The sequence below is a fragment of the Bos grunniens genome, chromosome 8, assembly GCF_055505025.1.
Source record: "Bos grunniens cultivar Pamir isolate PY7600 chromosome 8, Bosgru_T2T1.0, whole genome shotgun sequence".
Taxonomy (NCBI): domain Eukaryota; kingdom Metazoa; phylum Chordata; class Mammalia; order Artiodactyla; family Bovidae; genus Bos; species Bos grunniens.
Genome location: NC_141172.1, coordinates 65,357,878 through 65,384,392, shown reverse-complemented (window position 1 = coordinate 65,384,392; position 26,515 = coordinate 65,357,878).

Genomic DNA, 26,515 nt, shown 5'->3' with positions numbered 1-26,515 from the left:
GAATCTACTTTCTGTCTCTAAAGGTTTATCTTTTCTGGGAACTTCATACAAATGGAATCATATGCTAGATGGCCTTGGCCTTCTGTGTCTAGTTTTCTTTCACTCAGCTTAATGTGTTCAAGGTCCATCTACATCGTTGCATGTGTCAGTATTTCATTCCTTTTAGTTGTTGAATAATATTCCTCTGTATGGATATGGGTGGTGGTGGTAGTTTGGCCGCTAAGTTGTGTCTGACTCTTGGGACACCATGGACTGTAGCCCTCCAGGCTCCTCTGCTCATGTGATTTCCCAGGCAAGAATACTGGAGTGGGTTGCCATTACCTTCTCCAGTATGAATATATAAGGTTTTATTTATTAATTAATCAATTTATGCTTTGACTTTTTAGCTATATGGGTAATACCGCTATAAACATTGATATACAAGCTTTTGTATGGATATATGTTTTCATTTCTCTTGGGCATATGCCTAGGTATAAAATCGCTAAGTCATATAGTAATTCTGTGTGTAGCATTTGGAGAAACTGTCAGACTCTTTTCCAAAGTGGCTATACTATTTTAAGATCCAACCAGCTTCCGATTTCTCCACATCCTTGCAAACACTTGTTATTGCCTGTCTTTTTCATGTCAGCCTTCTAACGTGCTTCTTATTGTGGTTCTTTTGTGCATTTCCCAGATAACTAATGATGTTGAACATCTTTTTGAGTTTTTGGTCATTTGTATATTTTTGGAGAAATGCCCTTCAAATTCTTTGCCCATTTTTTAAAATTAGGATTTTAAAAATGTAGTTGTTTGAATTAAACTTTTAGGTGTCACTTAGAATCAGTACATATAATAATTTGTATAGATACTCTTCTTTATGTGCATTTATCTTTTTAAAAGTACTGAATTATTACAAAATTAGCACATGTGCATATGAGCCCATTTGGTTTCATTAATGAAATGAGAAGTATTTGCTTATTGTTTCAAATATTTGCTTATTGTTTGAATATTTGAAATGGATTCATTTTAGAATAAAATGGATTCCCTTGGGTCTCATTTCCCTGTAATCTCATTTTCTTCCTGACTCAGGATCTCACCCAAGCTTATGTCTATGCTGCAGTCAAAACATAAGCCAGTCTTCTTGGCAAACTATATGCTTCCTAAAAAACAAGCAGTCTAAGTGAATTCTAGTCAATCATATTATCAGTTCATGATAGCAGTACCAATAATTGTCTGATTACTCTTTTCTTCTTTTACTTTGTACTTCTAGATAAAAGCAAAATGTATCAGTTGGCTGGGAATATGATTAAATTTGCCTGAAGAAAAAAAGCCAAAGTTCAATATCAAATGTTTTTAAAGTTTTACATCCCAATATTGTGTATAAAATTTCTAAATATATGCTTGAGTTTTAACATTACCTGATAATTTTTGGTTGAGGAGTAGTAAAATCAACTTTATTGAATTATAATTTACATAACAAAAAGTATCATGCATTTTAAGTGTATTTATTGATGAATTTTGGCAAATGTATGCACCTGTTAACCAGTTTTGCAAGAAAGATATAGAACATGTCCATCACCACACAATAGTCCTCATTCCCCTTTCCAACTCACTCCTTCTCCCATGGAAATAGAATCATTCTGTGTATATATATTGTCATTATTTTTTTCTTGGTATATTGTTTTTGAGATTAATTCAGGTTGTTACATTTATCAGAATCTCTGCTTCTGAAAATTAGGAAAGTGGAAATTAGAATCAAGGATTATACCACATTTTAGAAAAATCCGGTTCTACATTTACCAAACATATGACATCTGAAATAAATGACTAGAATATACACTGGAGCTTAGGTGTAGAGTGATGTTCTTGAACACAGATCCTGAAGAATGATTTTGACTGATCACTGTAAAGATTTCTTGAGTTTCTCCTGTGTATTAATATTAAACATGAGAGGAAGAATAATGAGAAAAAGAAAAAAGTCACACCCGTGTCTTCATGCATATGTAGACTAGTGGATAACAGAGCTAATGAATAAGTCAAAAAGGATTACATTTTAAATAATCTACTTATTGCTCTTAGAATACTTTATGGGGATACAAAAGGAAAACTAGAGAGACAAATTAAGAGCACATGTATACCTGTGATGGATTCATTTTGATATTTGGCAAAACTAATACAATTATGAAAAGTTTAAAAATTAAAAAAAAAAAAAAAAAGAGTCTATCATAACCTTTTTCTTAGTTGTGGCATGCAGGATCTCATTCCCTGATCAGGGATTGAACTCAGGCACCCTGCATTGGGAGCTCAGAGTCTTAGTCACTGGACCACCAGGGAAACCCCTCTATTTTAAATGCATAGTGAGACATGAGAGTGTCTTGGATCCTAAGTGAGTCGGGGGATGTGGGAAGATGCAGAAGCATTTGGGATTTGTTTTAGAATTTGGGAAAAATTGTCACAGCAATAGTCTCACCTCTGTCTACATTCTTGTATGTCTACACTGTCTACACTCCTTTTCACACTGACTCTGGACTTGATTAACTGAAATGTTTTGACCAGTAGGATGTTAGCAAATGTGATGCAAGCAAAGACTTGAAAAGTGTCTACAAAATGAGGTTTGTCTTCTCTTACTGCCCTTAGAACACAATGTGAAGAAACCTAGGCCGGCTTAAAGAGAATTAGACTGTGTGTAGTCTCTTGATGAAAGTGAAAGAGGAGAGTGAAAAACTTGGCTTAAAGCTCAACATTCAGAAAACTAAGATCATGGCATCTGGTCCCATCACTTCATGAGAAATAGATGGGGAAACAGTGGAAACAATGTCAGACTTTATTTTTTTGGGCTCCAAAATCACTGCAGATGGTAATTGCAGCCATGAAATTAAAAGATGCTTACTCCTTGGAAGGCAAGTTATGACCAACCTAGACAGCATATTAAAAAGCAGAGATATTACTTTGCCAACAAAGGTCCATCTAGTCAAGGCTATGGTTTTTCCAGTGGTCATGTATGGATGTGAGAGTTGGACTGTGAAGAAAGCTGAGTGCCAAAGAATTGATGCTTTTGAACTGTGGTGTTGGAGAAGACTCTTGAGGGTCCCTTGGACTGCAAGGAGATACAACCAGTCCATTCTAAAGGAGATCAGCCCTGGATGTTTATTGGAAGGACTGATGCTGAGGCTGAAACTCCAGTACTTTGGCCACCTCATGCGAAGAGTTGACTCATTGGAAAAGACTCTGATGCTGGGAGGGATTGGGGGCAGGAGGAGAAGGGGACGACAGAGGATGAGATGGCTGGATGGTATCATCGATTTGATGCACATGAGTTTGGGTGAACTCTAGGAGTTGGTGATGGACAGGGAAGCCTGGCATGCTGTGATTCATGGGGTCACAAAGAGTTGGTCATGACTGAGCAACTGAACTTAACTGAACAGTTGTAAGCAGTAACAACTAAGGCCTCCAGACCCACCAGACACCAGCCAACCCACCAGTTAATGATGCTACTTGAGTGAATTAAGTAAGACTAAGAGAAGAACCACATAGTTGTATTTAGCCCAAATTCTGACCCACAGAACAGTGAGCTAATAAATGTTAATTATTATAGGCTACTAAAATTTGAGGGTTTTTTGTTACACAGTAATAGAAACTGATTTAGGTCATACCTGAATTGACTAGTGGTTTTCCCTACTTTTTTCAATTTCAGTCTGAATTTGGCAATAAGGAGTTCATGATCTGAGCCACAGTCAGCTCCTGGTCTTGTTTTTGTTGACTGTATAGAGCTTCTCCATCTTTGGCTGCAAAGAATATAATCAATCTGATTTCAGTGTTGACCATCTGGTGATTTCATGTGTAGAGTCTTCTCTTGTGTTGTTGGAAGAGGGTGTTTGCTATGACCAGTGTATTTTCTTGGCAAAACTCTATTAGTCTTTTCCCTGCTTCATTCCATATTCCAAGGCCAAATTTGCCTGTTACTCCAGGTGTTTCTTGACTTCCTACTTTTGCATTCCAGTCCCCTATAATGAAAAGGACATCTTTTTTGGGTGTTAGTTCTAAAAGTTCTGTAGGTCTTCATGGAACCATTCAACTTCAGCTTCTTCAGTGTTACTGGTTGGGGCACAGACTTGGATTACTGTGGTACTGAATGGTTTGCCTTGGAAACGAACAGAGATCATTCTGTTGTTTTTGAGATTGCCTCCAAGTACTGCATTTCGAACTCTTTTGTTGACCATGATGGCTACTAGATCTGATAGAGTGCCTGATGAACTATGGACTAAGGTTCATGACATTGTATAGGAGACAGGGATCAAGACCATCCCCGTGGAAAAGAAATGCAAAAAAAGCAAAATGGCTGTCTGGGGAGGCCTTACAAATAGCTGTGAAAAGAAGAGAAGTGAAAAGCAAAGGAGAAAAGGAAAGATATAAACAGAGTTCCAAAGAATAGCAAGAAGAGATAAGAAAGCCTTCCTCAGTGATCAAAGCAAAGAAATAGAGGAAAACAACAGAATGGGAAGGACTAGAGATCTCTTCAAGAAAATTAGAGATACTAAGGGAACATTTCATGCAAAGATGGGCTCGATAAAGGACAGAAATGGTATGGACCTAACAGAAGCAGAAGATATTAAGAAGAGTGGCAAGAATACACTGTACAAGAACTGTACAAAAAAGATCTTCACCACCCAGATAATCACAATGGTGTGATCGCTCACTGAGAGCCAGATATCCTGGAATGTGAAGTCAAGTGGGCCTTAGAAAGCATCACTACGAACAAAGCTAGTGGAGGTGATGGAATTCCAGTTGAGGTATTTCAAATCCTGAAATATGATGTTGTGAAAGTGCTGCACTCAATATGACAGCAAATTTGGAAAACTCAGCAGTGGCCACAGGACTGGAAAAGGTCAGTTTTCATTCCAATCCCAAAGAAAGGCAATGCCAAAGAATGCTCAAACTACTGCACAATTGCATTCATCTCACATGCTAGTAAAGTAATGCTCAAAATTCTCCAAGCCAGGCTTCAGCAATACGTGAACTGTGAACTTCCAGATGTTCAAGCTGGTTTTAGAAAAGGCAGAGGAACCAGAGATCAAATTGCCAACATCTGCTGGATCATCAAAAAAGCAAGAGAGTTCCAGAAAAACATCTATTTCTGCTTTATTGTCTATGCCAAATCCTTGACTATGTGGATCACAATAAACTGTGGAAAATTCTGAAAGAGATGGGAATACCAGACCACCTGACCTGCTTCTTGAGAAATTTTTATGCAAGCCAGGAAGCAACAGTTAGAACTGGACATGGAGCAACAGACTGGTTCCAAATAGGAAAAGGAGTACGTCAAGGCTGTATATTGTCACCCTGCTTATTTAACTTCTATGCAGAGTACATTATGAGAAACGCGGGGCTGGAAGAAGCACAAGCTGGAATCAAGATTGCCAGAAGAAATATCAATACCCTCAGATATGCAGATGACACCACCCTTATGGCAGAAAGTGAAGAGGAACTAAAAAGCCTCTTGATGAAGGTGAAAGAGGAGAGTGAAAAAGTTGGCTTAAAGCTCAACATTCAGAAAACAGAGATCATGGCATCTGGTCCCATCACTTGATGGGAAATAGATGGGGAAACAGTGTCAGACTTTATTTTTTTGGGCTCCAAAATCACTGCAGATGCTGACTGCAGCCATGAAATTAAAGATGCTTACTCCTTGGAAGGAAAGTTATGACCAACCTAGATAGCATATTGAAAAGCAGAGACATTACTTTACCAACAAAGGTCCATCTAGTCAAGGCTATGGTTTTTCCAGTGGTCATGTATGGATGTGAGAGTTGGACTGTGAAGAAAGCTGAGCGCTAAAGAATTGATACTTTTGAACTGTAGTGTTGGAGAAGACTCTCGAGAGTCCCTTGGACTGTAAGGAGATCCAAGCAGTCCATTCTGAAGGAGGTCAGCCCTGGGATTACTTTGGAGGGAATGATGCTGAACCTGAAACTCCAGTACTTTGGCCACCTCATGCGAAGAGTTGACTCATTGGAAAAGACTCTGATTTGGGAGGGATTGAGGGCAGGATGAGAAAGGGATGACAAAGGAGGAAATGGCTTTTTGGCATCACTGACTCGATGGACGTGAGTCTGAGTGAACTCTGGGAGCTGGTGATGGACAGGGAGGCCTGGTGTGCTGTGATTCATGCTATTCTGACTCTGCAAAGAGTTGGACATGACTGAGCGACTGAACTGAACTAAACTGAATAGAAACTGATACTGACAGAATTAAATGATGGAATGGATAATTTTGGGAAAAGAAGAAGCCGAATATATCACAAAAATTTCTGCTTGAGCAACAGTGTTGATGATTTTAACATCTGGGAGTAGGGATTGAAACAGGATTCGGAGGAATCAAGGGTCTGAATTTAGATATGTTAATTTTCATAGAGCTGAATTTTCCAGACATGAATTGGGGAATTGGCAAGATAAAGTTGACAGAATAAAGTCAGCAAAATAAGCAGACTTTATGTTTTTGTAAGCCAATGTATTATAAAATATGTTTTAGAAGAAAAACTTCAGGATGCAGAAGTAGCTGAGATAACCCGGTGTCATCTACAGGTGTCATCATTGTAGATGCTGTCCAGTGGTGGGATCCTCACAGGAACAGACCCATCTTCTCCATGGTCCAGCATCACCAATCACTGAAGAAGCAAACATCCTTAGGTGTAAATCACTCCAGAGCCTGACAACTGGTATCCCAGAGACTGACTCCATTTCATGTTTTGTTTTGTTGTTGTTCTTTACAATGAGTTTTCTGCCTGCACTTAAAAATAAAGACAATATTCATAAAAATCTAGATTGTAAACTTAGAAAGATTTGCCAAGCTTGGTGACAGTGGGTTAAGAGTGAGGAGTAGCCACCTCTGTAAGATGAAGCATGAGATTTTCTGCCATGCAACATCATAACCCCCATTCCCATTGTCCTCCCAGCATACACAATGTGTGAGTTTGAGCATCTTTTGTTTGTTGTATTTATCATTTATGTTCTATCACTGATGAGGGTATTCCATTTTCTAAAATTGAGAGGTACTAAGAGATCACCAATTACACTGAAGTCTATGTTTTTTTGGAACTCCTAAATTGAAAAGAGTTCCTTAGAACTCCTATATTGAAGACTTGAGGTTCTTAGATTTTAATGACTCCTCTAGAAGTAAATAGCTTCTTTCATCCAAAAATGACTTCTTATTAACCAACGTATATGAATTAGATATCCTCTAAGGCTCAAAACAAAACGACTTACGTTCCCAGTTCCTAAAATCTAGTTAACATATATTTTAACAAGTTTACAAGGAAAAACATTCATATTCTTGGGTCATTAGAGCATTATTGATCACATTATAATGTCTCATGGATAAAAGTGAGATGAATTTTGAATCTTGATTTAGGACCTTATGTATGTAAATCACGTCTTTTTAACACTCGGTGAGGACTTCTCTGGTTGCTTATCGGTAAAGAATCTGCCTGCCAATGCAGGAGGCATGGATTCAATTCCTGGTCCAGGAAGATCCCACATGATGCAAAGCAACTAAGCCTGTGCGCCACAACTACTGAACCTGTGCTCTAGAGCCCAGGAGCTGCAACTACTGACGCCCACATGCCCTAGAGCCCATGTCCCACAACAAGAGAAGCCACTGAGATGAGAAACCAAAGCACCACAACTAGAGAGTAGCCCTGCTCACCACGACTAGAGAAAAGCCCGCATAGCAACGAAGACCTGGCGCAGTGAATATGATTACAAAAAAGCTCAGTGAGTGATTAAAAAGAAAGTGTTTACTATGAAAGAGGCAATACATTGTCAAAATAGCTCAATTCTACTTGCAAAATCCAATGCAATAGATTCAAAATGACTAGATTGATTATTTACCTTATTCTTTATTCTTAACTTGGTTAAAAATATGTCTTCTTCATATGAAAATATTCTTCAGCAATTGCATAATTTAGGATGTCACTGGCAGCCCAGTGGTTAAGACTTTGCCTTAAATGCAGAGGGCACAGGTTTGATCCCTGGTCAGGGAACTAAGACCCCACATTTCATGTGGCATGGCCAAATATTTAAAAGAATATTAATAATAAATGAAGTATTATTCCCCCTCTGGAAAAAAAAAATTCCATGACATTAACTAGTGTCATCAGTGATAGAAAAGAATTAGAGCATCAGCATCAAGAACGGACTTGAACTTTTAAATGTGATTCATGAATGTTCTGTAATATCGTAAAGCAATCAGAAATAATACAGTAGCATGAATAAGATGAAAAACCATAATGTCAATGAAAAAGTATGAAATAATAAAATTAGTAGCAAAATGCAAAATCTTGCACACTAACTCTGATGCTGGGAGGGATTGGGGGCAGGAGCAAAAGGGGACAACAGAGGATGAGATGGCTGGATGGCATCACTGACTTGATGGATGTGCGTTTGGGTGAACTCTGGGAGATGGTGATGGACAGGGAGGCCTGGTGTGCTGCAATTCATGGGGGTTGCAAAGAGTTGGACACGACTGAGCAACTGAACTGAACTGAAAGCATACATACAACTTTAAGTACTAAGGAAGTATGTATGTGTGTGGAAGGTGAGTTGGAAGAATCTACATTTTAAAAGATAGTTAAAATTGATGTGATTAGCCTGGAAGTTGGGGATATTAAGGAAAAACAATAATACAGAAGGAGAGAGACTTCCCTGGAGGTCCAGTGGTTAAGACTTTGCCTTCCAGTACAGGGGGTGAGGTTTCAATTCCTGTTTGGGAAGCTAAGATCTTACATGCCTTGCAGCCTAAAAACCAAAATGTAAAACAGATGCAATACTGTAACAGATTCAATAAAAGACTTCAAAAATGGTCCACATCAAAAACAATCTTAAAAACAAATGAACTAACTAAAACAAAAGGGGATTCCTGCACAGTCCTATGGCAGTCCATAGGGGATGGACCTTATGGGTTCAGTTGGGGATGGGGGAGGCGGTGTGGTCATCTCTACTCTGGCACTTAAGTCACTATGAAAACCTCGCAGTTTCATATTATGTAGATGGGACTTGGGGAGGGTCTATTGGATTCTTGTACTGGTCCCTTCCTATCACGAATTCCCCAGAAATGCCTCAGTCTCAGAAATTCTAAACATTTATTTCTGTAACTCAGAGAATTGGTCTCAGGATTTGGTTTCCTGGCCTCAGATATGAGCCTTCTTGCTTGCTTGTGATTTGCTTTATTTCTTTTCCCTTGCTCCTTGCATGCGGGCATGTGTGCATGCTCAGTCACTTCAGTCATGTCTGACTCTTTGCAACTCCATTGACTGCAGCCCACAAAGCTCCTCTGTCCATGGGATTCTCCAGGCAAGAATACTGCAGTGAGTTGACATGCCCTCCTCCAGGAGATCTTTCCAACCCAGGGATTGAACCCATGTCTCCTGTGTTTCCATCACTGCAGGCAGATTCTTTACTGCTAAGCCACCTGGGAAGCCCTTCTATTGCCCCTTATTTCACCCTAACCTCCTCTATGGGATATCTCAGGAGGACAGTCTGACTGAATTGTGATCTGCAGCACCTGCCTCTGATACTGCCTCTGTTGTCTCCCATCTTCCCGGCTCAGACAGCAGCTGGTGTAACAACTCCATTTGGGCTGGGCTCCTGGAAATCACTAGGACACCTCAGCCCGACCTATCCATCCTGACAACAAGGGGACCCTGGACAACTGCTAGAACCTGTTCTTCAAATCTGATAAGGAAGGCACTTGGTGAGAGTAGTCTTTTAAACTTGTACAAGGCATCACATGGTACTTGTCAATGTAGTGTATTACCAGATACTTGTGCACTCTTGTCAGGCTTAATGGCAGAAAACAATTAACAGGCGTGTGTTCTGGTTTCATTTAGCGCAGCTCTTCTGAGAAGTGGAGCAGGTGCCAGACTGCTTATCAATGGGCCAGGCATGTATGCCAGATGGGAAAGCAGGTTGAGCCTATGAGTTCTGAGAGAGCCAAGTAAACAAAAGAGGGTACAAGCCAGAGAGAAGGTACTTTAGAGAGAGGAAAACAACACCATTTATAGAATGAGGCTACCACCAAGTTCTGGGATGTCCTCAGAAACCGAGGAAATGGACAAGATGCCAGGTCAGAGTAGGTGAACTGAAGCCATCTCACTGGAATGAACACTTTTTGAGACAAAAGGCCTGATAAAGTAGGAAGGAAAATAGACTTAGAGACTTGTAGAGTCTGAAGAAGAGCAGAAAGGGAGATGGTCCAGGCAGGAAGTGAAGACTGTGTATTTAGAAGATGAAGTATGTATAAGGATCAAGAGTCTAGATAAGTAATATGAAGCTGGAGGTCAAGGTCAGAGGAATGGACTCTGAACAACTGCCAAGATGGCATGTAGGAGCAGGGGGTCTCCTTCAGCCTGTTGCAACCCCACGAGGTCATGGGAAGGTCAAGTGGGTATAGGGGACTGGGGGGTGGGGGAGGGAGAGCTGGACCAAGTGACTGATTGACATTTATAATCATTCTTAGATTTATGAATCAAGTGCATAACCAGGAATCAAGACATAACCAGGAAGCAAGACTGATTCTTTTAACCACATGCTAGAGTTTGGTTTGAGAAAATTAGAAAAGAAAAAAAAAAAGCTCTTCTCTCTTCCTCCATATTCACATCTAATTGATTAGCAAGTTCTAGAGCTATGAACCCTCAGTGGCTCCCAAATCAAAGTTCTATTGTGTTGGCCCAAAAGTTCATTTGTATTTTTCCATACGATAGTGTAGAAAAACCAAACTTTTTGGCCAACTCCTTTCAAACCCACATAATCTCTTTTATTAAAATTATTTATCTTGGGCATTTATCATTTTTACAATCTTTTTAAAAAATAATTACTAAATTTTTATAGTTTAAAAATAATATAACACCAGCAACTTTTTGTTCAGAGTAAAAAAAGATTGCAAATGTCTAACACTTTTTCTGATGGACCCATCCAGAAATCATATTGGATAAAAGAGAGATCCTTTGGAAGCCATAAAACACAGAGCAATTTCACTTGTTCACTTACTTGTTTCTAAAGGTTGTTCATTGAAGTGAGTCTGGAAGTGACATTTCAGTTCATCAGCTATCAACACATATTTTAGGAAGAGCTCTTTTTCAGAATTTGAGAAGGTTAAAGCTAAAGCATGCCATCAATCTGTTATGTGTCTGCTGAAAGCCAAATGCAATAAAGTTCATGTGATCAAAGAAAAACAGCAGAGTGATAACTCTGGCCCTTGCAGGCCAGAGTTACTTAAACATTGAATGAGAGTTTTTCAAATGGAACAAAAATGTGCAGTTTTTTGAAGTCTAGTAAATTCCAGATAAAAAATAGACAGCATTTTATATGTGAATGTGATTTTCTTGTCTTATCATCACTGGTATATATATTTTATATTACTTTTTTTTTTTTTTGGTAGGGTGCCGGGGTTCCAGCCCCGGCTGATCCAGGGAGTTCAAAGGGGAGACAGCATCGGCGATTACACTGGCTCTAATTAAATATTAATCAAAATTATAAAGAGTAATAGAATGAGGATAGCTCAGCAGGAAAATTCAGTGGAGAAAAGAGTCTGAGTAGCTTGCTGCTGCTGCTGCTAAGTTGCTTCCGTCATGTCCGACTCTGTGCGACCCCATGGACTGCAGTCTACCAGGCTTCTGCGTCCATGGGATTCTCCAGGCAAGAACACTGGAGTGGGTTGCCATTTCCTTCTCCAATGCATAAAAGTGGAAAGTGAAAGTGAAGTCGCTCAGTCGTGTCTGACTCTTAGCGACCCCATGGACTGCAGCCTACCAGGCTCCTCCATCCATGGGATTTTCCAGGCAACAGTACTGGAGTGGGGTGCCATTGCCTTCTCAGTTTATGTGGAAAACCAGTAAAACTTCAAACCAAGAAGTTTGCACGACTTACGTAGGCCACAGGCATCCTTCCATTTTCCCATGGGAGAGGAGACACTGAGGCCTCCCTGGTTGGCTCTTAGAAGCCCCGGCAAAGTTAGTAAGCTTGGTGGGCCTGTGCTCCAGACGGAAACTCAGCCAGAGGTTGAGAGAAAGAATGACGTGGGGAGACCAAGCTTCAGTGAGCAAGGCCCATAGCTTTATTTTCAACAGGGGCTTTTATACCACAAGTTGCACATAGACGATAATAGGGGGTATGAAATCATGCAAAGTCAGCAGTCTTTGATCCTTATCGAAACCTGGGTTTCTTTTCTGCAAATTTATCGTATACAAATGGTTTAGGTGATTTACATCATCTTCTGGCCAGAAGGCCTATTAACATTTTATGACTCTGACAAAGGTTTGTCAACCATAAGACTTATTTTCTCTAAGAGTAATTATTTTAAGGTTTGGTGCCATCCTCCGAAGGTGTTAGATAAAGTTGCATTACTATAGGGCAGAGGTGCAGTGGGTTTACAACAAAGGAAAGCATTTATTACCTTAAGGGTCTAAAGTTGCTAACACCAAGGCCACTACTTATTTTTTCTACATACCAACTATATTAATTAATACACATTCAAGGATACAATACAGGGGATGTGGAAACTTGGCAGCAAGCATTGGCTCATCAATGAAATCTTTTACTAGTTTTATTCTGACAGTTTCTAACTCTCTGAGAGGCTCTAAGCTATTTGAATATCTTAAGCTTCCCGTGCCTCTTGAGGTTGGGAGACTGTAAACAATCGTATGCATAGCTGTAGGAGTCCAGGTAAACTTGTCAGGCAAGTTAGAGAGCCATCTGAGGGGTTTGGATTTAAGCACTCCTATTATGCCCAGGAACTTTATTAACTGGAGCTGTAAGTTAACTCTTTTTCAGAGAGAGCGAGATGGTGGTGGGGGACAGCCCCCATAAAGTCAGAGGTGAGAGCACAAAGCAATAAAGTAGGCAGACTCTGATTTTGGGGGTAGATGCTCGAGAATATCCAGGGGGACTCCTGAGGCTCGATCCCGCCTTTGCGTATGCCGAGCCTCCTTCCTCATGACCTTTGCCACAGGCGGAGTTCCTCATGCTGACTCCCAGCAGTAGGGGATGGAGTCTTGATTTGTCTTATAGTCTTTCCTTCAGAACCAATTCTCAGAGCTTAAGAAATGTGTCCTCATGTCACTGGGCCTTTGCATGGGCTGTTCCTTCTTCCTGAAACACCCCTTCCCTCCCCCTTTTCACTATTCAGCTCTTCTCACCTTTGCAGAAGCAGTTCTACAGTTTTTTCATCCTTGCCCTGGCAAGTGTCCCTATTGGACATTTTCTGAGCTGTAGGCCTTTATTGTAACGTTCACAAAGTGTCATCAGAGATTTTATTTCTTGATAATCTGCTGTCTACCTCACTTGATCCTAAGCTCCATTAGGAAAATGAGCACTTTTTGCTTGTTATTGTATTTGTCATATCTGCACAGATGCTCAGTTGCTTTGGTCATGTCTGATTCTTTGTGACCACATGGACTGCAGCCCACAAGGATACTCTGTCCATTGGATTCTCCAGGCAAGAATACTGGAATGGGTTACCATTCCATTCTCCAGGGGATCTTCATGACCCAGGGATCAAATCTGCATCTCTTATATCTCCTGCATTGGCAGATGAATTCTTTACCACTAACACACCTGGGAAGACCCCATCATACCTGGTTTAGTAAAAATTTGCTAAAAGAATGAATGTGTGTGACATGTGTCGGCATGTGTGTAATCTGCATGTCTAAGTGTACATGTGTAATGGGCATGTCTAGGTGGATATAAGGTTATAAGGTATATGTTTGTATATGTACGGTGTGCATGGCTCTGTGTGTGTGTGTGTGTGTGTGTGTGTGTGTGTGTGTCTGTGTGTGTATGTGTGCATGTTCTTTCCAGGGTGATCCACAGGAGACTAGAATGCTATGGGAAGAATGAAAGGGCACATCCATTGTAATAAAGAACTCAAGGGGGACCTGGCACAGAGTGTCAGAGACCTCCTGGACTTCCCTGTTACATTTAGGATGTTCTGGGCAAGGACAGCTCTACGATAGTTTTAGAGCACAAAGTTCAGACTGCAGAAGGATGCAGCTAGAGAATTAATGTGTTCAGTAAACTATCATGGTAGGAGGAAAGAGGCATATTCCAGGTCAAGACCAACATCTGTATAAGACGTTTGAGATGTCCTAAAGATGAATGAAGAGGTGGACCATGACAGTTTGACTCTCAGAGGGAGGAAGTCAGCAACTCTTAGCTGAAGAGCAAAGCTGGCAATAGGGTACACCATGGAAAGCTCTTGATTACTTTTCCCTGTGTGAAATATTGAATTTGTCATGTTTATTTCCATTTTCAAGCTTTGTTTGTTGCATCATAATTTCTCCTATATACCCAACCCCACACCATCAATGACATATGTTACCATCATTCATCTTTATGTTGGTGGTCCTTTTGAAGAGGAATTGAAGAATGAGGTTGTAAAGTGCTATAGCCACCCTGGTCTGAGGAAGCAATAGTCCTGGATTTCCTGGTTGCAAAGTAAAATGAAAAGATACCCAAGAGAGTGCTGAGAGTGAGCAATAAAAACACCCACAATACAAGTGAATAAAGACTTTGATGGGAAAGAAGCTTCCATTTACCCAAGACCACAGGAGAAATTTGATCTTGGAAGAGGAAGGTAGAAAGTAGACTCGTGGTAATAGGCAGAATATCAGGGAATGGAGGGATGAGGAAGAGGCGAGGAGTTAAGACTAGGCATTATAAGACATCATTGATAAGTAAGGCCAGACCTTGGCCAGGAAGGGAATGAACTAAGGAGGTGTCTTAGCATCAAGAACAGGGGCATCAGATCTGTGGTTCAGGATGAAAGCTCTGGTATCCATGTGAAACATGAAAGGGAGTAGAATATGTCGTGAAGATGAGACCAGCTGAAATATCAGAACATCAATGTACAAAAATAAATGCTGATTTTTCTAAAGAAAATCTACTTTTCCAATCTGTTTTAAAATTTAACCATGTATCTTTTTTGGGAGAAATAGTGGGGAATGTTAACTATATAGATATACCAGGAAGGGTGATTAATATTAAGAAATTATTGACTGGGGTAGATGGATATCCCACACTGGCTGCACTGAACAGAACTCGATCACCAGGAAATGTGAAAATGATTTTTGTTGTGTGCTCAATGAATGTCTTTAGACTATTAGTAAAGGAAAAATAAAGAAAATATTATGCATTGTTCAGGATCTATTTTTTCTACCATCCTTATCCTCATACTTTGTAGGCATAGAGTTTATAAACTTGTAAAACCAGTTTTATGATCTGAGAGGTCTTCCTGATAATAGCTCTGCCAGAATTAAATACTAGATGAGCAACCTTCAAGGTCACTTATTGGATTCTGTTGTATGACAGTTTATATAAAATTTGTATTATATAAGATCCATATATTTAGGAAACAGGTTAATTTTGTCCTGAAAGTAGATTAATTGCTTTAATATTTGCAAGCTTCACTACATTCTTGGGTATATAACATCATTGATTTCATCTCATCTTTTTACTGATTTAAATATAAAGAAGACCAAGTAATCACAAAATGCCAGTTCCTTTGGTAGATTTTTAAGTTTATGGTAGCAAAGCTCTTGATACTTACAGATTTTTATTATTTTTGTTTGTCTTTATTTTTTAGATATATTCTAACCTGAAAATGTAATCTCTAATTGGCAAACTTAAGGAAAATACTACAGCATGTTGCTCTTAAGCCCCAAAAGCATTTGTCCAGAGGAAATACAGAGAATCAGTATGAAGCATCAGAAGGGCTTTCTAAGGAAGGACCTGTAACTATTCTCCTTATAGAGATTAAATACATGTAACATCTAGACTTGAATTCAAATCCACCTAACCACAAAGCCCACATTTTTAACCACTGTACTGTATCGTCTTTTTACAAAAACAAAGCAATGAATATTTAGGCATTTTGTCCTTCCTTTATTTATTCATTTAGCACCTACAATGTGAATTTTATTGGACACCAGAAATGCAAAGATAAAAAAGCCAAAGTCTTTGTTCTAACGGATTTCGTTATATACATTATGATATCAAAATACAGATGAAACCACACTTGAATATTTCTTTGAAGTGTCTTTTTTTAAGCATTTAGTTGACAGCCAATGGTACAACATATAAGATTTTTTTAAAAGGGGAGTGGGGAATCAGTTTTGGAATGAAAAAAGAAAGCAGATACTTCTTCACATGCTTTAGTTACTGTTTCAAAGTCTATATATAAAATTTTGAAATGGCTGGTTACTCAAAATTCTTAAACTAATGGTTTCTAAACTAACCATCCTTTTTTGCTATTAAGAACAATATTCTAAAAATCGGTTGATATTTGAATTTAGCTGTCAAAAACTTATCAAATTCATAATGTACAAAAGTGGTTAAAAAATAGAAAGAAATTATAAACTAGTGCAAATCTACAGTCAAGGACTTCATCAAATTTCAGACACTGAGCATCTCCTGCTCCATCTTTCAGCACTCTCTCTTGTGTTCTGTTCTGTGTGTTCTTGTTTCTTCTTTCGGATGTCTCTCCTGGCAGAGAAGGGCCATAGCAGGTCCCCCCAGCCATACACTGAACCAAACAAGGAGAAAAGAGCATTGCTTTACTCAAACAGTAAACAAACTTCAAGTCATTACTCTGATTAAACCTATTTAGGCTACACACCTATTCACGACTAAATCATTGTGCAATGGTAGTGACAATCAGCTTAAACTTGTCTAGAATGGACTTGAGATTTGGATCAATTTCACAAAAACCTTCACAGATACTGTGAACACAAAGAACAATGCCTACAAGTATACCCTGACAGATAATAGAAAATTGGGTTATAGCTTTAGAGAATCTCTAAACAAACCCTACAAATTATTGATTTTGTATCATTTTTTCCTATTTAATTTTGTGATTGATTTGGAAGACTTTGAATGCAACTCTAATGATCCTAAATGTTTACAATGAAATAGCATCTACTACTAAACAGTTTTCAAATGTTTAATTATTATAAAGTGCTTATATATTTTAATATTGTATCCTTGAAAATTGTCTCTTTGAAAGGATCTTCAATTTAAAAATCTAAACAAAGGTGAATTGTAATATACTTCAATTCAACTTATTTTTGTGTGGAAAGCATTTCTAAAATTAAAAAAAAGTGTAATCACTATAGTCTGAATGTGTGTATCTTCTCAGTTGATTATTTTTAGGGAACTGATAATAGTTCTCATTCGTTCTGTGAATTCAAGCACAGCCCTACAAGTCCTATCTTGGAGGAGATGCAGTCTTCAAAACTGAATGCACATTAAGAATAAAACAATGGCCCATTCTTCCACCAGAAAATTCACTGATTTCTATTAAAACTAATTGCAAATGAATGGCAAAGGAAGAGAAGATCCCAATTTACTGGATTACTTTATAAATCATCCTCTGAGAACATAAAATCGAAGAAATGCTGACTAAAATACTTGTTATCATCTTTTCTTAAAACTTTCACTAATATACTTCATTAGAGCTCTGATGACAAAGGAAGATCCACATCTAAGAAGTCAAGAGACTCAGTGAAGAGCAGGGGAGCTTTGCTGAGCCAAGTAAGGAGGGACTGAATAGCATTCCAGACTCAGAGAGGAAGAATGCAGTTTAGAGATTTGCAGCCATGCATATTCTGAGTGAGACCCCTGAATAACAGAGGGAATCATTGACTTGCCCAAGGTGATGCAGATCGAGATGAACAATGGTCCTCAAGCCCAATTCTTTGTTGTGACATCAGATAAGGGTTAAATTTCAAGCCCCTACACATCTCTGTCTCTTACTGGTGTCCCTTCTTAAAAATATGGTAAGCATTTTATTCACACTCCTATTCTCTGGTAGCTGCATTAAATACAAAGCATCTTTTTATGGTGATATTTGATGAGAAAGGCAGGATATGACCTTGTTCCTTAATAATAGATATTCCATAAATACTTACTGAATCTATTAGACTTCAATGCATTTTAAAATACTTTGGAATGTATTCTGAAATTATATGACTGGAGCCATTCCAGTCATATATTTTTCCAGCACAAGGTATGTCTGAAAGAGAAAGATATTACATCAGGAAATTTTGCTGTCTTCTAATTCAACAGATTTAGTGAGCAATAGTAGTGTAAGAAGTGTTTTTATGGAGAGATGAGAGCTTTCTCTTTTTTCTTTTTATTGTGCTTCTTTTCAGTAGCTGTACTTTCATATTGTTGAATATGTAGCAACAAACATATGCATAATTACATCTGAAGAAGTTTACTTAAAGAAAGCTATCTCAAGTCATATTCTAAATATTGAAATCATGGGATTTCTTGGTGGTTAAGAATCTGCCTTCCAATGCAGGGGACGCAGATTTGATCCCTGGTGGTGGGGAGGACTAAGATTCTGCGTGCAGCGACAAAGAGCCTGTACACTGCAGTGAAGATTCTATGTGCCGTAATTAACACCCGACTCTACCAAAAAATAAACATTTAAGAAAGAGATATATATGGGAGTTGTAATACCATTTCTTGCAATGTGGTCCATGTATTTGGTTATTGTAATGATCTCACCACTTCGTATATTTGAAAGGACACTCAGGACTGCCTTGAACATGTACATTTTTTATCTGAAGCAAAAGAATACAAGGCAGGAAGAGAAAAATAGTAAAGGAAAGCACTGAGAGTTGAAACGTGCCCAGGCACATCCTCAGGGTTCTTATGTGCACGCAGACACATTTGTCTCTGGATTAAACCACCAAATCTGGGCAGTGAATCTTGGGCTTGAGAAAGTTCAAACAAAAATTTGAGTGGGGTTCTTTATGCCCAGCTGGTCACATAGTCAAATGGGCTGTGTACACAGTTATGCCAGATGAAAACTATATTTACTTACCATAATGTAATTTGCAGCATTAGAAACATTGAGAATTAAAGTGGTTTATTTCTTTGTCCATCTAGTCAAAGCTATGGCTTTTCTAGTAGTCATGTACGGATGTAAGAGTTGGACCATAAAGAAGGCTACGCACCAAAGAATTGGTGCTTTTGAACTGTGGTGCTGGAGAAAACTCTTGAGAGTCCCTTGGACAGCAAGATCAAATCAGACAATCCTAAAGAAAATCAACCCTGAATATTCACTGGAAGGACTGATTCTGAAGCTGAAGGTCCAAAACTCTGGCCACCTGATGCAAAGAGCCGACTCATTGGAAAAGACCCTGATGCTGGGAAAGACTGAAGGCAAGAGAAGAAGGTGTGTCAGAGGATGAGATGGTTGGATGGCAACACTGATTAAATGGACATGAGTTGGAGCAAATTCCAGGAGATGGTGAAGGACAGGGAAGTCTGATATGCTGCAGTTCATGAGGTTGCAAAGAGTTGATACAACCTAGTGACTGAACAACAACAACCACAAAAACTTAGCAAGAGTATTTTGAATAGTTCCCACCTTCTTCCCAGTTCAGGATGACCATCCAGCTCCTAACATTCAGCGACAGCTAGAGGAACTGGAAGTGATACTGATGAGAATACAGCATCTGGGTATGTTCCTCTATTGAAAAACACACATTGCAGCACCAACTACAATAGCCAAGACATAGAAGCAAGCTGTGTCCATCAACAGGTGAATGGATAAAGAAGATATGGTACATATAAACAATGGAATATTAATCAGCCTTAAAAAAGAGTGAAACAATGCCACTTGCAGCAACATGGATGGACCTAGGAATGATAAGCTAAGTAAGTCAGAGAAAGAGAAATATTATATGATTTATATGTGGAATCTAAAATAAAAATGATATAAATGACCTTATACAAAAAATAGAAAGATGCCCATAGATACAGAAAACAAACTGACAGTTACCAAAGGAGAAAGTGGGTCATGCCTCTTTAAGGAAAGTAGCTTTTGGGGATAATAAGTTTCTTGGATGTTATACATTTATTACATATTTAATAAGTACATAATTAAATATCTTGCTCTCATCTGATTAACCATGTTAAAAATGTGCAGTCAGAGCTCCTATCAAAAAAGATACTTGAAAAAATGATTGTTATAGACATTCCAACATTACTCCTCCTCTCCTCAAATTATAAATGAAAGAGATCATGAAATTCTTATTTTCTGGTTACACAGGTCTAAGAAAGCACAATATTCATAGGTTGTCATTTGCCCCTTTGCTTACTCTTAGGGGACCAGTACTTGGTGGAAAAAAACAAAACAAAAAAAATACTACAAATAGAATTTTTATTCCTCCCAAACAATATAATGGGAGGAGTTGCTGATTATACAATTCTTTTCACTCTCATTTAGTCACTCCCACTATTAGACTGTGGCCTTTGCCCACACTGCCTTTCCCCAAGTACCTCCTGAGCTGAATGTGCCTGGGGCAGACTGAGCACCTGTAAGTATTTGTGTAATAAATGAATGAGTGAAGTGTACTCTGCTGCTGCTGCTGCTAAGTTGCTTCAGTCGTGTCCAACTCTGTGTGACCCCATAGATGGCAGCCCACCAGGCTCCCCTGTCCCTGGGATTCTCCAGGCAAGAACACTGGAGTGGGTTGCCATTTACTCTACCAGGATGCATTTTTGATCACCCAGACTGAAAGTCATCCCTCCCAATTTGCATTTCTGGAATCCATGTTATGCACACAGCCAGTGGTACTTGAAGAAAAAACAAACAATGGTTGTTTCTCTCTATTTCTCTATTTTGAGCTTGTCTAGGGGCTTACCCCATGGACGGAGGAGCCTGGAAAGCTGCAGTCCAAGGGGTCGCTGAGGGTCGGACACAACTGAAGGACTTCACTTTCATGCATTGGAGAAGGAAACAGCAACCCACTCCAGTGTTCTTGCCTGAAGAATCCCAGGGACAGGGGAGCCTGGTGGACTGCTGTCTATGGAGTTGCATAGAGTCGGACACTACTGAAGCGACTTAGCAGCAGCAGCAGCAGCAGGGGCTTCCCCAGTGGTTCAGAGGTAAAGAATCTGCTTGCAGTGCAGGAGACACAGGTTCAGTCCCTGTGTTTGGGAGATCCCCTGGAGAAGGAAATGGCAACCCACTACAGTATTCTTATCTGGGAAATCCCATGCACAGAGGAGCCTGGCAGGCTACAGTCCAGGGATCACTAAGGAGTCATGACTTAGCAACTCAAACACAAGTGAATAACTCTATTTTCATGTCTCCTGTATCCATCACTGGCACATAGCCACTGGAGAAAAGTTTGTTAAGAAGTTAATGCTACTGCATGTTAAGGATACATAATCCACCAGAAAAAAAGTCAGAAAATCACCCTGGTTATTGTTCAAATAGGAATCATAGAAATTTAGGAATTCATAAAATAGAGAGAGTACTGCAGGCTGAGATAGTCATGATGTAGGCCTTGAGATGGGCTGTGAAGATGGGCCTTGAAAATGGGCTATCACCTGTGATGATATCGACAGGTTAAAGAGGTAAGGAGGATGTTTCCTGGAAGCAGATATAAGACAAATGAAAGTGTGAATAATGAAACACAGGAAACAGTGAGATGATCTTGGAGACTATAGTGGAATAGTCTACTAAAGGAGAACTACAAGATGACGAAAGGAAGAAATACAGCCAAAGTTATAAATTGCAGGGGTCAAGGCTTTCATGTTTGTGTCACCACATTTTTGTGAAAATATTTGAGAAAATTTCTCGGAAAGCTACACCAGAATTTCATTTTGAGCCCTTCTTGGAAGCATCACTTTATTTTGTTAGTAGGTTTGCAGTTGATCTTGAGGAACATAACCTTACAAATGTGACCTGAACCAGGTTTGCCATCAGATTCTTGTCTAGATAGCTTTCTTTGTTAACTTTTTCTCATCACGGCCATTTTCATTTTACTGAAATAAATCTCTCTAGTGGATGAATGCTAATACTATTTCTTTCTAAAGGAGAGTAAAATATTTGTTGTCCCCTACATCGTAAGTAGTTTACTGAATACATTATTTATGTTGTTGCTGTTCAGTCACAAAGTTGTGTCCAACTCTTTGTGACCCCACGGACTGCAGCATGCTAGGCCTCCCTAACCATCACCTTCTCTAGGAGTTAACCCAAGTTCATGTCCATTGAATCGGTGATGCTATCCAACTAAATTACTTATAAACTCTGCCTTTTCCTGGAGCATTAATGTTCAACAAAACTGGTTAAGTTTAATATGAGTTAAGATATTTATTTTCACTGCTGAAAATATTAGTATTATTGGCTAGTGAAAAATATGTTTATAAGCCTCATCAAAGCATGCATTTATTTCCTAGGGTTGCTGAAACAAGTTACCACAAACTTGGATGGATTGAAAGAACAGAAATTTATTCTCGTATAGTTCTGAAGGCAGCACTCTAAAATCAAAGTGTTTCACAATATAGTATACTAATGCATATATATGGAATTTAGAAAGATGGCAATGATAACCCTGTATGTGAGACAGCAAAAGAGACACAGATGTATAGAACAGTCTTTTGGACTCTGTGGGAGAGGGAGAGGGTGGGATGATTTGGGAGAATGGCATTGAAACATGTATAATATCATATATGAAACAAATCACCAGTCCAAGTTTGATGCATGATACTGGTTGCTTGGGGCTGGTGCACTGGGACGACCCAGAGGGATGGTACAGGGAGGGTGGAGGGAGGGGGGTTAGGGATGGGGAACACATGTATACTTGTGACGGATTCATGTTGATGTATGGCAAAACCAATACAATATTGTAAAATAATTAACCTCCAATTAAAATAAATACATTTATATTTTAAAAAATATAAAATCAAGGTGTTTCATGCTTTCTCTGAAGCCTTTAGGGGAGTGCTTCTTCCTGTTTCCCCGTAGCTTTTCTGATTGCCAGCAATCTTGGGCATTCCTCAGCTTATTGACGCTTCACTCCAGCCACTGCCTCTGTCTTTGTGTGGTCTTCTCTGTGTATCTCTGCATATGTGTCTTCTCTTCCTATTTTAAAGACATAGTTAAAGACTTCTCTGGAAATCCAGTGGTTAAGATCCTGGGCTTCCATTGCAAGGGGCATGGGTTCAAACCTTGGTTGGTGAAGTAAGATATTGCATGTCACTGAAAAAAAAAGACACAAGTAATATAGAATTAAGGGTGCATTGTATTCTGTTATGACCTCATCTTAACTAATTGCATTTGCAATGACCCTATTTCTAAATAAGGTCACATTCTGAGATTTCTGGGGCTAGGACTTCAATGTATATTTTCGGAAGGACACAATTAAACCTATAATATCATATTTATATGTTTCTTATATATTTTTCCCTTTCCAAACACATATCACTGGATCTAAAAATATTGTTTTAGGACATAGAAGGTCATTGCCTTAAGTTAGCATTCTGTCTTGTAGTTGTATTATGTTTTCACTATAGAGACCAAAATGAGTTCCTCTTCCTTCACCACAGATTTACATTGTAATGGAGCCACCTGCTTTTAGCTTCATTGCATTAATCTCCTTCCCCCAGGAGAATAGAGTTCCATTGCAGGAGACCTAGTTTTTTTTTTTTTTTTTTTTTTTTTACTTTTATAATAAGAACACATTAAAAACTCATTCTCCAGCCTTACATGTTTCCCTGATGCTCTCCTTATTCTATTTTTGTAAATAACTTTAGTACTTATTTGTCTGGGTTCATCCACTATCCATGTTAATGATGATTGTTATTAAAGGTCCACATCCATTAACTGTAATTCTGAATTACAAAATATTCTAAAACAAACAAGGACTGTCAAGACGTCAAAATCTGGCTGAACCTGAACTCAATAAACAGTAAAGCTTAAAATGTTTGATAGTATTTATAAAGTTTTTATCCTGTTTAATGTAAATATTCATAAGTTTTTACAGAAATAATAATCAGTACAGTATATGTATATACATGATGTAACCTTTCTCACACATGAGAATTATGAATTGAATTGAATTGAATTATGAATCACATTTGGCACCTAGGACTTCAGATCAGGGGTTGTGGACCTAACCTATCAATCACTGAAAGTCAGTTGTCCAAGTGGATTATATTTTAGCCTCCACTCCTTATTAATAAATGTTTTACATCAACTGACATTAAAGCAGTTAATCTAAGGCATGTATGAAATCTCCTTTTACCAATGCTATGTTCAAAAAAGAGACTTTGTTATTAAACAAGAGTGTGTAACTCTTTCTTAATTACTCAAGAAGCCTTTCATACAACAGCATTACTGCTGACACATACTGTTACAAAGTCCATGATAAATAACCTCCGTTAAGCATCATTCATGCCGTTGTTCAAATACGATAGAACCACTGTTTCACTAAGAGAAATGGCAGATGTGTGGGAGGTGTGGGCAATTGTGATTCTGCTCGTTGTTTGTGCATCTAAAGAACTACTTGTTCAATAAGGCCAAATGTTCAGAAGCAGCAATAGGATAAAAGATTACTCAGAAATCCAGCCTAGCCTTGCTGGATAAAACTCCTGAAGTCATAATCTAAGGAATTATGTGATGACAGCTTTACTGACCAAAGGAGCAGATTGATGATTCCTGACAAGTCCTTTCTTGGATGTCTCGTTTCCTCTTACTTCTGTGAGAATTAAGAATCAGCATCTCAAAAGAGATATATGACTCTTTGATTTATTGTGAAAATTTCTTGAGGCTGTCCTATAAAGCAGCAGGCTTATAGCAAAGCTCATTACTCCATTTCAAAAGAGACTGTTGTGAGCCAGAGTTTGAGCTCCTCCAGCAAAGCTTTGGAACTGTCATCAGATAGTGTATCTGCTCCTGATAAGGTAACCAATAGCTGCCAGAACAAGTTGGCAGAAAGCTTCAGCTTTCAGCAGCTACAGGGGGTACCTGTTGGAACAGGCTTCGAGAGTGTTCTAAAGTGGGCACTTTCCTCCAGCTCCTCCGTGTCTGTCCTCCTCAGCACCTCATTCTGTCCTCTTAGGGCTGTTGCTCTTTTTCTCATGGTGCTGCCCTGGTGTTTACTAGTTAGGGCCCATATACTCTGAATTGCCTTCTTCTTTCTCCCAAGAATCAATGAGCTGATACTCCAAAGGCTAGTCTGCAGGAGGACTATGCTTGATGGTGTCCACTGCCCTGAGGCTGCATCAGAAAGACCCATCTGGCCCAGGGAAACATTAGTGCCCACTCTACCATGGGGACTGTTCTCTAACAAGCCTTGGTTATCTTTTCTTCCCCCTCTCTTTTTAAAATAAAATTTATCAAAGTAGAGTCAGTTTACAATATTGTGTTAATTTCTGCTGCACAGTAAAGTGACTCAGTTATAATATGTATATATTCTTTTTCATATTATTTTCCATTATGGTTTAAAACAGGATATTGAGCATAGTTCCCTGTGTTGTATAGTAGGGCCTTGTTCCTCTCTTTTAACTTACATTTGTTCTCTTCTTCAATGTTTTTTTTCTCTTTTTCTTACTTTCTGTTTTTTTTTTCTCTTTTTCTTACTTTCTGTTAGACATATATTGCTGCATAACAATAGTACGTGCATACTCAGTTGTGTCTGACTCTTTGTAACTCCATGGATTATGGCCCACCAGGCTCCTCTGTCCACTGGATTTTCCAGCAAGAATACTGGAGTGGCCATTTCCTTCTCCAGGGGATCTTCCTAACCCAGGGATCAAACCTGCATCTCCTGCCTCAATATTAGCCCACATCTAGCAGCACAAATTAACACGCATTTATATCTCATTGTTTCTGTGAGTCAGGAGTACAGACGAGGCTTAGTTGGATTCTGTGTGAGGCCACATTCAAGATATCAGTTCTCATATGGAGATTGAACTGGGGAAGAGTCCACTTCTAGGCTGGTTCATTTTGTTGGCAGAATTCGTTTTCTTACAGCTATAATGCTGAGGGCTTCAGCTTTTTGCTGTTTGTCAGCCAGAGGCTGCCCTTAGCAACTAGAGGTTGTCTACAGTTCTTCACTGTGTAAACCTTTCCAAAATAATTGCATGCTTCATTGCAGTCTGCAAGAGAAAGTCTCCAGCAAGACAGGTCACCACTCATGCAGCTTAATCCTGTGTGCATGATTACATATGTCTATCATCATTGCTGTATTCTATAGGTTAGGAGTGAGTCACATGTCCTGTCCTCACTCAAGGGAAGGGAGCTGTTCAAGGACACCAGCCACGCAAGGACATGGGGACCACCCCCATAAGCCTGTCTGCCACAGTCTCCCCTATGGCTTCCGATGATTCACGCCTCTCCCAAGCGTAAAACACATTCATCCCATCCTGAGGTCTCCAAGAGCCTCATCCCATGAGAGAATCAGCATCTGATTCTGAGTTCAGAATCTCATCATGTAAATCAATTCCAGGTGTGGATGAGATTCTCTATGGGAAGCTCTTCTTGATCAGTTAATCTTTAAATCTAGAGAGTCAGCAGCCAGTTTAAACTCAAGTTATCTGTCCCCTCCTCATGTACCCAGCATTCAGTGGTGATATATTCATTGATAACAGCTATAGACATTCTTAACTTATATGCAGAGTACATCATGAGAAACGCTGGACTGGAAGAAACACAAACTGGAATCAAGATTGCCGGGAGAAAT